At 38.0% G+C, this 11017-nt stretch overlaps 1 long non-coding RNA gene across 2 annotated transcripts; it reads left to right on the top strand.

The window, feature by feature from the left end:
* Positions 1–1003: 1003 nt before the first annotated feature.
* Positions 1004–7320, top strand: LOC140136589 (uncharacterized). Of its 2 annotated transcripts, none has more exons than XR_011856700.1 (3): positions 1004–1055; positions 3945–4115; positions 7270–7320. It is a non-coding gene; the product is annotated as an uncharacterized lncRNA (long non-coding RNA). The 2 variants fall into 2 exon arrangements; XR_011856701.1 differs by lacking the exon at positions 7270–7320 and adding an exon at positions 4650–4898.
* The last annotated feature ends 3697 nt before the right edge of the window (positions 7321–11017 follow it).

Below are 11017 nucleotides of genomic sequence, written 5' to 3'. Positions count from 1 at the left end.
AACTGTACAATTTATATTGAAAGAATAGAAATAACAATTATTGTTGCTAGGTGATAATGTTACACTTTTTGAAGGTATGTGAATATTTTTGACCATGCACATTTTGTTTTCTAATTTTCGTGTTGTCATGAAATGTACTTTGAATGTTGAATTGTGAGGCGGCACGAGCATTTGTTGACTTTAAAAGTCAACATTGTTTTACAAGTTCATTTACTATATTTTCAGATCTTCGCTCTATACATTCTTACATGGGTAAAAGTCCAGACATTCTCATCACGCACATCCACACACACAGTTCTGAGAATGCATCTGAGAACACAGATTATTTGCTTGATTATTCTACGATCGTGAGTAATAGGGAAAATGGCAAATCGGAATAGGAAGATTACACTATGGCATCATGACAATATAAATAGTATTAGAATAAACATCAAATACAATGGTTCCAAAAAGAGCAGACTGTTACCTTTTGGCTTAACGCAGTAGCATTTCATATTACTAGATTTCAATGTTACGATTATATGGAGGCAGTTACAATACAAACAAGACAATGTTTTACGAAGTAGATTGAGTTGCTATTTAAAGAGCTTATTAAAACGACATTCGTGTGGCTGTTTCCATATAATTATCGTGTTTTGTTAAGGGAGGTGGAATGGGCGTGGTCCAAGACCCCTCAAAAAAAATTTCCAAAAAATTTTTTTTGCCATATTTTGTTTAAGAAAATCATAAGCTATCAGGTCAGCCAGATAAAGTTAAAAATTTCCTTTTCAAAATGCGAATTTGAGGGAATTTCATCTCTTTCAATTTAAAACGATTTATGGCAGCGTTGACTTGCTATACATGCCGTAACCAGTCTCGTTTACGACTGGTGGGAGGCTAATCAACGAATCAGCTGATCAGCTGGATTGGTATATATATGTACACACATGCGAAGAAGAATTCCAGTCATCTTATTCTTTCTAGTGAATAATTCATCCACTAATATTACTTTTACTGATATCCGGGCATGCCTGGAGAAAGAAAGAGGCGTCGTTAGCAGCTATCACCTATATTAAGTAAGTACTTCAGTCTAAAAAATATGTGTGACGTGTGTTTAGTAACTTAGCCCGGGTAACAACATGGGTAAGCTTAAAGTAAACATGATAAAGATATTTAGCATTCTCTCGGTCGGGGCTGTTCCCGGGCATGCCGGGGACTGTTCTATCTATTGCACTATACCTACTTCTGACGTAGGGGCTGTGCAATAATTATGAGCCCGGGGGTTGCGGGGTGGGGTGGTACGATGTAAAATTGCCACCCCACCTGGAAAAAGTCCACTTGTACAAAATAAGCACCCCCTAATGCCCTATAAAAATTCCTGGCGGTAAAATGGGGGGGTGCCAAGAAATTTTTATCGAGCGAAAGGGGTGGGGCAAGCAATTTTGGCAAGCCGAGCCGAGGGGGGAGCAAGTGATTTTTGGCACACATGGGTGCCTTGCTCCAAGTTGCTCGAGAAGAGATAGCCAAGAATTTGTTCACCGATAGCTTCACATTCTATAGGTATGCCAGGCAAACACATTTGCTAGTCAGCCAAATTCGCCGACAATGTCAATGCATTTTTACATAGAAATGTAAAACTTGTGCCCGAAGAAAGAAACCTACATAAATATGTTTTCTATAGACCACTTGACATCACTGTTTATCAACAAAGGCGAGGGACTCGTCTATCGATATGCTCGACCGAGCTGCTACACTGTTCAATGGCTTTCTTGTACTGTATGAAATGTGGCGGGCAATTTATAATGCACGTGCCCTTAGCAGACTACGATGCGTACGCACTCTGCAGGGCAAAGAACAATGTAAATTGTCATAATGCGCGCGCATACTGCCGGGCAATGACGTCACATGCCAAGTGGTCTATACTTCACTTGACCCAAATATATGATTTTTATGGTGATAAGTCACTTTCGCACATGGAATTTTAGAGGATTTTGATAGCAGTTCCATTAAAAAAAGCTGCTATCATAATGAGACTAAGATAGATCTAGAAACACCCCCGAAATGCCGTTTTGGGGAATTTTGCTAGCTGAATCTTTTTGACATTGTTTGATGAAAGTCAATCTTTGACAAGATGTAACTTTGCTACGGAAAGTGCTATGAAAAAAAGGTTTTCAGTTTTGGCTTTGTTTACTCAAGGGCTTTAATTTGATATATAAAATGATGCAGTTTGATGGCAAATTTGAATTCACCTAGCATACCTACATTCTAGAGACCATTGCATTCAAAATCTAGTCGGATTCGCTGAAGCATGACACGTACCGTGTAAAGCAATGGAAGTTCAGAAGTAAAATAGTAAATTACACAGCTGATCACGACAGACAATCGCATCAAAAATGTTGCTAAAATTAAACTTTAGCAAAATTTTAGACTGTTCAAAATAGGCAAATCTTGCTCAAAAGATACCGTACTGTAGTTGACTCATCAAAATAACTTTCATCCAAATTTCAACATTTAAACAGAATAAATATAACAAAAGATTGCACCGCTGTCCCACCTAAAAACATTTTAGCAATGCACTCTAGCATCGAATGCGTAACTATCGTGTGCAAAAAAAATTTGAAATTGAAGCTAGAGTTATCAAGTAAGGGCGCCTTTTAAATAAAACACTCTAAAATGGCTTTATAAAGGAAAACAGTTACGGAAACACTTTGCCAATTTCCTGCTCGCTGCGTTCACAACAAGTATCATGTAGATTAGGCTTCCTCAAATATGTTGAAGTGCCACATGAAATAAAAGAAAACAGCAAAGTGCCACTCAATGGCTGCTTTAGCACCTGGGGTGGGGGAGCCAGAGGGGTGTCCCCCTGTGAAGCTATCGATTTAAAAAAATTTGAGGTGCAAATGAAGCCATTTGGTGCAATATTTTGTACTATTTTAGCCGTTGGTAGAGGACATAAAAAAGGGCAGAATGGCAGTCAGGAAGGGCATATTTTACCTGTATCAAATTTCGTGTCAATAAAATACATCAAATTCGATATATACATCATGCATTATCTATAGTATATTCCTTTGCTAAATCGTAAATAAAAAATTGAAATGTAGAATATTGGAGATATTCCTGCTGGATGAAGTTTGATCAAGGCATTTGATTTGATTTTTATTTTATCCATTCTGAGGGATAAATCACAAATAGTACCACAAATAGTCTTGGAAGCTACAATCAAGGAATTTAATAGTTGGTACACCTTGACAATATGTTGGAACTCTTCATTGCCGCTCTGAGAGTTAAGTGAAATTAGTATAACTATGTTTGATGAGAAGTACATACCTTCTCCTTTCCTCTTCCCTCCCCATTCCCCTCAATCAATGTTGGGGAGACTGGAGAGCCCAATGGAAAAAGTGCTTTCATCAACATTGAACTGGGGGAGAGGGGTGGCGATTTACATTTAGTATGCCCGAGTGTACCAACATTAATTTCTTTGATTGTAGGGCTTAGGCAGCCAGCAAATGTTACACACCCAAATTTGTACACGTCCAGTTTTTGCCCACATGGCCTATACTTTGTACACAAATGTTTAAATTTACACACCCAGTTTTTTCAATTTACACACCCAAACCTTCAAATCTTGCCTAAGACCCTGCAAAGTGATCCATGGATGTTCTTTAATAAAATTATTTTTTATGTGCAAATGCCCCCTGCCCCCTAGTAGTGCCACCACTGTTTAGAACTGATGTATACTTTTATTTAGACATTTGATGAATTTAGTTGTACAGCTGTCTTTCAAAAGTTTCTTTAAGGGTGGTTATTAGGAGAAGGGAACTAATTATGGTGAATACAGTACCTGTAGGCTACTTATGTGGCGTTGACAGCTAAATAAATTTGAGCCAATTTTTAACTTTCATTCAATCTCCATGAACTTTGCCAGTAAGTGTTATAATTATACTGAACTGTTTTACTACTTCCAGATGGTGGAGCTTACTCCAGGCATGGCAGTGTTTGTGTTTCCAAGTACACTGGATATGGAGAAGACATTTGCAAAACTATGTAGAAGATTGATGGATGATTTTTACAGTGGGGCAGAACAGGATTAGATGTGATCAAACAAGACCATGAATGACACACACCAGCCATTGTTGGTAAGAACAGCTATTCCCGTATATATGTTTCTTTTCATGTTGCCTGGTGTAGCTAGGGGGTTGTGCGCCAAGGGCAAGGATACAAAATGGATGTGCCCCAAAGCTGTGAAAGTACCAACTTGTCAAAATTATCACTTGGTCATTTTGTGAAATGCAGTTACACAAATATCTAGAAACAAAATCAGTGGCTCCAGAATAGGGTACATCTCGTGCCCCCATCACCTCATGTCACACAAATTTCTTGTCCCCATTGCAAATTTAAAATTATTCCAAAGTCGTTTTGGGGGTCAATAGCCATACCATATGCATAAGGCAGCTATTTTATTCATGCATTGTGTACATTACAAATGACTGCTGTACTAGTAACTTAGTCCTTACTACTATCCATGAATAAAAGATGATCAAAATAACAGTCTTACTCAAAAAATAACAAGGCCAAGTTTATGTAAACAAAATTGGCTGCCATTTGCTATCTTTACTGTGTAATTGTGAATACATAACGTTACTGTTTTTGTGCCAACTTTGACCTGTTAGGCTGATACTACTACAGAAGAGTGATCGCACATTTGCACATTTATAGACCTTGCTCAATTTGATGAGACAGCAGTCACAGCACCCAATATGTTAAAAGAATGGAGGCTGAGGTTCTTCAAATCTTCAGATGGGAGTTCTCAGCAGAGGTGGTTTATATCGTGAAGTTGTGGATAGGTAGTGGTGAGCAAACTCAGAAGTTTAAAATTCTAGAGCATTGTAGATGCTAGGCCAGATGAAAGGCAAAGTATGAAGCAGAATTACGTAAATAATCATGACACATATATGCCTTATTGGAACTGGATTTGGGAAACCCTCATCAGTGTCTACAGAAATGACTCCATCTGCAGCCCTTGCTGATCTAGCTGTGCAATGTGCATGATCCTTGGATCACACTTCATATTCAGAGATAAACAATATGGTCCTGATTTCCTTTCCCCCAGAATGTTGAGACTCTGAAGCATACATGTACCAAAGCATCACTCAATGACATTAATCATGCGCGTATTTTTGGGGGGGGCTTTGGGGCGCCAGCCCCGGGGTCAAAGTAGAGGCGGCAAAAAGCGAAGGCGGCGGAAGAAGAAGGCGGCAAAAACAGGGCGGCAAAAACAGATGGGGCGGTAAAATGAATCAGCAAATAAAAAGGGCAAAAAATTGAAAAAGTATAAACAATTTTGAAAAAATGTTGCTTTTAGGGTGCTATCGCCTAAATTTTTTTTTTTTTTTTTTTGCTCTTCACTTTTTCAAACGACCGTGAAAAAAATTGGGTCAACCTTTTCGGGCTGTTAAAGAAGGGGCGGCAAAATTGTTTCTTCTTCAGCCCCCCGGGTTGGGGCGGCCACGGTACACCACTGTTAATGCCCTCAATATCAATGAGCGTTGAGCATGGAGTAAAACCCAGCTCTGATTTCCTGCGAGTGCCAATCGAAGATATCCAATCTCAAGATTTGAAGAACCTCAGCCCTCTGGCTAGCCCTCTAAGTTTCCTCCCTCATGACCAGTACTTGAATCCTATCACAACTTTTGGGCTTGGCAAGTCCATGATCAGGGATGTAGCTACAGTTGGCGGTGGTGGGCGGTAGAGCCCACCAATCGGTTTTGGAGCCTATCACTCGGCTCCAATTTTAGCATTGGAGCCCACCACTCAGAGGCCAAAATTGCAGCATTTTATTGAATTAGTTAAGAATTTGGTCTATTTTGGCAAACAATTTCCACCTGGGAACCAAGGAGAACAATGCCAGTGCATTGATTGGTCACCCCAGGTTAAATAAGAAATAAATAAATAAATAAATAAATAAATAAATAAATAAATAAATAAATATGCAAGATTTTCATCAAATGCCACCCACCACTGAAAATATCCTAGCTACAACCCTGTCCATGATATGACCATCACAGACTGTGGCTGCTTATAATCATGTGTTTTAAGTTGAACAATCAAACTCGGGTTGTGCCTGCGAGCTCGTATGGCGAGACAAGGCTGTTTGGAGGTTCGTAGACTGAGCCCAAGTTCAATTTTTCAGCATACGCACGGTCATTAATAGCTGTAATCTGTGGCCCTCACTGACTTCATGAGCCCAAAAATAGTTCAAGCAGGAGGAAATCTTAGAAGGCCTTGAACAAGGCTACCCTCGAGCTCATCAGGCCTGTGTGTGTTGTCTCAAATTGAGCAAGGTCTAGATGCAAGTGTGTGATCTCAAGTCTTTAGTATTATCTGCCTAACAGGTCAAAGTTTATAGCACAAATAGGAAAGTTATGAATATTTTAGCAATTTCACAATTACACAGTAAAGACAGCACAAGGCAGCCATTTGTGTTTACATAAAATTGGTCTTTGTAGATAGCTCCCTTATGTTTAATTTTGAGACAAGTATGCTTTTTTAACATCTTTATTCATTAATAGTCCTAACTGCATGAACTAAAATGCATAAGGCAGCAATAATTTCTAACATTAACATTAGGGTATGGTCATTGACCAACAATTTCAGCATCACGGAGGCCCCTATTATGATTTTGGAATAATTTTAAATTTGGTATGCAGTAATATATTGCCCAATGGCATGTTTTTAGACTAGGGACAAGAAATTTGCTTGACAAGAGGGCATGAGATGCACCTTACTCCAGAACCAGGAAAGGTTGGGACTGGGGTGGCACCCAACATACAAAATATGGCCGGTCAGTCGGCCATTGGCATGTAACTTTTGGCCTGGCGGAAATTTTCTGACTGGCATCTAGTTGGCTGGCGGGTAACTTTTTAAGGTCAAGCCTGGCTGGCCTGTGACTTTTTGCGGCATATTTCGAGCACTGGTGGAACACCCAATATACGCCACAGTATCGTTGTGATGAAAATGAGATTTTAATATGAAAATTTTAATGTACACAAAATCATATAGATCTACATCATGGTTTGTATTTACACAGTGCACTCAAACTAGCAATTTTGAGTTAAGATGTTATGTCCCTGAGCCCTTGATTTCTTGTTTATTAGGAGAAGGGAACTAATTATGGTGACAATTAATTGAAGATAATATATACAATGATTTGGTACATTGTAATAGTGTTTTAGGAATGAGAACATTTCAACAGAGATATGTCAATAATAATCGTATTTTTTCTATCCACAGCATACACACTTGCTTCACAACTTTATGTGGTTACTGTTACAGAAGCCAAGCGAGCATCTTAAAAATAAGGAATACATTTATTATGTTTTCAGTGTTTGCTATCCCACAATAAGAAGATCCAGAAGACATTAATGTGGGCATCATTGTGAATCTTGGAACTCAGTACCCTCCTCAAGCCACGTCAAGCTTCACTATTTTCTTCTTCTTGGATACCGCTTTACGATGATTAAGTTTAGACTTATCAAAATGAACTTCTGGGTGAAGCTTGAACTAATAAAAGCATTCGTATGATTAAGGTTAAACTTGGCTTTCGCTTTCAGGCATTATTATCGTGAACCGATGCATGGTGACAAATTGAACGCATAAATGGTGAGACAATGAAAATCCTTTTGGATGCATGGTGAAGCTTGGCCCAACAGAACACTTTATATAGTGAAAGTTGACTTCAAATGTGTGAGCAAAAAGTAAGCTGATCGAGGTGAAGCTTGACCTCCAATATCAGTTAAGGTGAACAAGGATGAATGCTTCAGGTTGGCTCAAAAGTCCTGAATGACCTTTGCATAAAAGACAATTTTTTGTGAATTTAGGGGGCTGTCATTTTCTTCAGAATGGGGTCATGAATATACTAGGGGTCATACAAATTGTATACCAAAAATAGTGAGGTCATAATTTTTTACACCAAAAAGGAGGTTATAATTACTACAGTTTCCTTCAAAGAAGAATGGCACTTGTTTACATTTTGAGAGTGGGCACAGTGTAAACACGGTAGTAGGGTTCTGATCAGTGGCGTAACTAGGTTTGGTAGCGCCTGGGGCAAGAAAAAAAATTTGCGCCCCTACACCCCCCAGAATATCTTAGACATGGGAAATTTTTTAAACATTTGCTTGTGGGACGCTGCACTAATTTTGGACAAATAAGGCCTACCACTAATTAATTTTGGTTACTAGAAGTTGAATATCGGTCTTAAAATGTTCTTTCAATAGATTTTGTGCTGAAAATTTTGACTTTCATCGCTTGGAGGCGCGGAATCGATGCTGAATTGGTCAATTTGGTGCCCCCTTAAGGGTAGCGCCCGGGCACGTTGCCCCTCTGCCCCGGTAGTTACGGCACTGGTTCTGATTGGCTGATTCAATCGTCTGACAAACATAACTACAGGCGTGATAATTTGATTGGCCGATTCTGGCGCCTTAGACATTGGTCTGCACAAACAAAGCTCCTTGTATATGTCGCTCATTAACAGAATAACAGGGCATGCGCGTCAATCTGAGCAAGGGCTGCCGTTCTTCTCTGAAAACGAGTGAAAGGGCGTGTGACTTTAAAAAAATGTGGGTGCCCTACGAGCACATTTACACTTTCCATCACAAATTTTACAATCTTTAGTTACAATGACAAAATAATGTTTCTGTACTGTGCACACCTTTCCATCAAACACACATTTCTTAACTTTTTGGAAATTTGTCTCTGGTATCGTACAAAAGGGCGGTCATCAGACTATTCAGCCGAAGCTAGGTGGTCACAAAATTTTCAGCCCACGATGGAAGGGGTTCATAAAAATCGACTCTGCTCACTGACATATTCATGACCCCTCACCTTTGTTTCATAACCACTAAGGCCAAATAAAAAAAATAAACATGTTTCACGTCCCCTCCGCTTCCTTTTTGAGGTTTCTTCAATTATATTTATATTTTTTGAAATTCAGTTACAACTTTTCAAAAAATATGTCTAGGAAGTAGAGATGCTTTCTATAGTCTAAAGGTTTTGTGATAGTTAGAGGGGGCCTATCTCTCAGAACAACAAATAAAAAGAGGCCTCCTCCTTTTTCCAGGCATTATTGTATACGCTAAAACAGCTCTAATTATGGGTATTTACACTGATTTTGCGATAAAAAATACAAAATAAACAGGCCCCTCTTCGTCCTTTTTTTCAAAAAGCCGGCCGGGAAATATGTTTATTTTTTTACTTGGCCTAAGGTGTAGGACATTTTTTGTTTTAGCTATAGCCCCCACTCCAGGCGTATTTTTAATTGGACTTGCTCAAGTGGCATTTTCTATTTTATTACACAATTTGTTGCCATTTTTTATGAACTTGTAAGTTCTTAAAATAGCCTAAAATGAGGCTATAGCATCCATAATTAACAGCCTTCTCTAATATTAATCTCCATAGACTTTACATGTAAAATGAAAAGGTCCATAAAAAAACAAATAACAAATTGTGTACTAAAATTTGCACAAAATGCTAATTGAGCAAGCACAAATGCAATGCACTAGTTTTTAGTGAGGGGCTATCTGAAATATTTTTTATGTATTGTATATATATGGTCTTTTTAAAAATAAAATGTCCATCTGAAACATAGGTGCCCTCCTGCCCGAAGAAAATAACAGCCCCTTAGCAGCCACATATCCTGGCTATATGCACCTGGTCAACTTTACAAGCAAAAGTTGATGGTAAACTTTTTTTTTTTTTTTGTATATCCCTTTTCTGTATCTTTTGTGTAGTTATGTCAATGCTATTGTTGATAGTAAAGTAATTGTGTATTTTTGTATCACACAGAGCATACTGCATATATAGTGTAGCACACTGAGCAAAGTGCATGCTGCTCTCTGCATGTATCATATTAAAAAGGGCATTTTGTTTGTATTGCATGGTTTGCATTAACCAATTTTTTAGGAGCTTCAAAAACATGCATTCATAATGATAGTCAGAAATGAGTGAACTATTTTGCATCTGACGATCATGTCAATCCTCACCACGACCTGTGATATGTTTAACTTTAAAAGCACACAATCAGAGACAATGGCCAATGATGTCTGAACTTTAGGAAGGAAAAGGGCAACTTTTCTAGGAATTGTTTTCTAGCATTAGTTTCCTATTACTAAGACCTAACTTTTAGAGAGTTTGTATGTTTAAAGGTAAAAAACTAACCATAGGGCATGCTGTTTCCCGATGGGTTAGAAATTTCAATCATCAAGAAAAAATGTATACAAACAAACTGTTTCTGAGTTTGATTGACAGGTGAACTAGGCCTACATTGTAGTATCTTTAAAGGAAGTCTCTGGCAATCACAACATTATGAAATATAAAAAAAAAAATAACTATCAAGCACGAATCACATAGTTTTATTTAAAACAAACTCATCGTGACTATAAAAGCGATTAAAACACCCGTCTCTCAGGCGACATTCAAAATTCCTGGGCGCTGAAATTGTCGAGTGTAATGACAATTGAGTACTGGTACAAATAACCATTATGTCATTGCACTTAGACAGATTCAGCGCAGGAATTTTGAATATCGCGTGTTGAGAGCCGACTATTTTTATTTTTTTATAGTCAATATGAGTTTGTTTTAAATAAACCATCGATTCATCTTCATAATTATTTTTCTAACATAAAAGGCACAATGCTATGATTGCCGGAGACTCTGATTTTATGCATCATTTTGTGCATATTGGCATATGTGAAATTTATTAAGTTATTTTTTTTGTTAATAAGGCCGATATCAAAAAAATTTAAAAAACTGTTTCTAGAATGTCGTCTCAAGATAAAAAAAGTATTTTTGTGTTATGATGTAGCAACAAAGGAATATTCTGTCCCAAGAGGTATAGGCAGTAGTATTAACTTCAAGATCATTCATCCATGGTAGAAATATCATGCGATGAAATTTGACCAACCTCCTTTAATGTTACTTACACCTAAACCTTGATGTACATTATAAATTGAAGGCTTTAAGGTGGTATGGTACTACGCCCCTT

This window comes from Amphiura filiformis, chromosome 16 (assembly GCF_039555335.1).
Source record: "Amphiura filiformis chromosome 16, Afil_fr2py, whole genome shotgun sequence".
In the NCBI taxonomy this organism is placed as follows: domain Eukaryota; kingdom Metazoa; phylum Echinodermata; class Ophiuroidea; order Amphilepidida; family Amphiuridae; genus Amphiura; species Amphiura filiformis.
Note: the sequence above shows the minus strand (reverse complement) of the source record. Positions and strands in the feature narration are given on the sequence as shown.